We start from the raw sequence: 2,500 nt of genomic DNA on the forward strand, positions 1-2,500 counted from the left end.
GGAAATTAATGGAGAAATTCTGCTTGGCAGATGGGATTCGGAAGTTTAGCAAGTCTGATCTAAGCAAGATTATTAGTAACAGAGACCTTGAATAGGGATTACGATGGGAACAAGGAGATTAAGTAACGCTGGATGAAACGACTATTTTTTAAATAAACTAGAATGAGACTTATATAAATACCAGTGGAGAAGATAATGAATCAGAGTAAAATTCTTGATAGAGAGAGAGAGAGAGAGAGAGAGAGAGAGAGAGAGAGAGAGAGAGAGAGAGAGAGAGAGAGAGAGAGAGAGAGCATGAAATTGCAGAGAAACGCTTTCAGACACGACATCTAATCGAGGGAAGTTTTATAATGGTCAAATTCTCTCTCTCTCTCTCTCTCTCTCTCTAGTCAATAAAGGTTTCCCTTTGGTAAATATAACTAAGTTCTCGAAGACAATCAGAATAATTGCGTTGTTTGCGGATCCATTAGCTTTCGTTTATTCTAATGATGTATTTGTTCAAAACACTTAGATAAGATAGGAGCTTGTAGAGTGAAAAGCTTGTTATTTTGTAATGTTTTCTTTCGTCTGCCATAGTCTCTTATCTTTATTTTATACAGGGGCCAAAGCAATCGGGAAACTCGTCTTAGTCAGGGTTAGCCATGACAGAAGTGGGATGCTGGCAGACATACAGACACTCCTATTTAAATGATAATAATATATTTTTCACTTTATGAGTTTGGCAGGGGGGACATCAGGTAACTTTGAACACTAAGAACACTCGACAGTGCGAATGAATGACGTGACAGGAAATTGCGTAATTTACAAAGGGAGGCTGAAGGGAGTCTGACTCTTCCTTTGTAAGGGGTTTTATTATAGATATCGAAAAGTGAAAAAGGAGGCATATATGGATATTCAAAACAAGTTTTAAAAGGAAATTATTGTGATCGTTTAATGTGGGAAATATTTAGGATAAAATTTCTTGCTATTTTTGGCCGTTGGCTAAACCAGATTTAAATTATCTTGATAGTTTTGTAGCTTGCTCTGCAAGAATGAAAAAGCAATAATAGAAGCTATTCAAAATTAACGATAAGCAACACTTAAAAGCACTTTTTATTATATCGTAATATTTTGGAAGCATGCTGTGCTATTACGTAAAGTAATAATAATAGAAAAATATTTACAGAATGACGTTATGAGAAGTTACAACGAAAATAGAACAGTTGAAGAGAGTTTTAATCATAATTAACGGACCGAGATAATCCTTCCCAGACCAGCCCACCTGAGCTTCGCCAGGTCAAGTCGTCAGAGAGAGAGAAGAGAGAGAGAGAGAGAGAGAGAGAGAGAGAGAGAGAGAGAGAGAGAGAGAGAGGAACCTCGCTTTCTCGTTTCATAAAAGCGAGTGAGGTTCATTGATTACTGATATCTGTAAGTGACACAATGAGAACATGGACAACCTTTATACCTGTACGTCACCTTAGTAAGAAAGAGAGAGAGAGAGAGAGAGAGAGAGAGAGAGAGAGAGGTGTTCAAGTAGTTACGCTTTCTGTTGATGTTATGGTAAGTTATGTTCATGACAATTCGCTTTCCTGATTATTATTATTATTATTATTATTATTATTATTATTATTATTATTATTATTATTTGTAGTAGTATTTTCCTCTAAAAGACTTTCCACCTTAGAAAGTTGGTTCCATTCAGCGATTATTATAGTTATTATTATTATTATTATTATATTATTATTATTATTATTATTATTATTATGACATTGTCTTAATAAGCAAGCTTCCGCTTAGTAGAATTACCTTTGAAGAAAAAAGCACAAAATTGACTAAGCAGAGGAGAATAAGAACAAAGAAACAAAATATAACTAAAGAAATGGTAAACTTTGCCATACCAAGTTGTATTTATATGCAGTCATAGAGGCAGTTATTAAGACAATTACTAATTATTCATATACAATTATTAGTGCAGCAAATTGACTGGAAAAATTAAAATTATATTCAATCGAAAATTGCCTCCTTTGCCATATACACCGGAGTAAGTGAAATGTGGTACAGTAATCCCGTAGAGTTTCCCACGCCGGTTGTGGTTGGATAGACGATAACGCACAAATTTTTCTCTTTGTTACGTTTGCAAAAATAATCAATACTGTTCCATAAAGTTTTGCTTTTTTATAGTTTGCGTGCTTGGCATCGTCTTCATGAGAGAATTAATCCTCTGAATCGAGCATTTCCAAATGTAGACAGTTTTTGTACAGTGTTTAGGCAAACAAAGCCAATCTCATATGCATTTATCCTTCACAGACTTCAAAGCTACAACGAAAGGCGGCCGATTCATAATTCAGGGAAATTATCATAATGAAGCCATTTGAATGAAGGCGACATTGCGCCGAGAAACCTTATTCATTATTCAAAAAGAACGGAGGAGAGATGTATGGATTAACCTTTGGCTGATTGTATCTCACGCAGGTCCTTTTCATATGAGTACGCGTTTTGTCAGTCTGGAACTTTTTTTTAT

At 35.0% G+C, this 2,500-nt stretch overlaps 1 protein-coding gene across 1 annotated transcript in view; it reads right to left on the reverse strand.

Moving 5' to 3' along the window:
- The window catches only part of LOC135199131 (uncharacterized protein DDB_G0271670-like), a 288,109-nt gene that overhangs the window by 285,315 nt on the left and 294 nt on the right, over window positions 1-2,500 (reverse strand). The window lies entirely within an intron of this gene.

The sequence above is a fragment of the Macrobrachium nipponense genome, chromosome 23 (genome assembly GCF_015104395.2).
Source record: "Macrobrachium nipponense isolate FS-2020 chromosome 23, ASM1510439v2, whole genome shotgun sequence".
NCBI classification, from domain to species: domain Eukaryota; kingdom Metazoa; phylum Arthropoda; class Malacostraca; order Decapoda; family Palaemonidae; genus Macrobrachium; species Macrobrachium nipponense.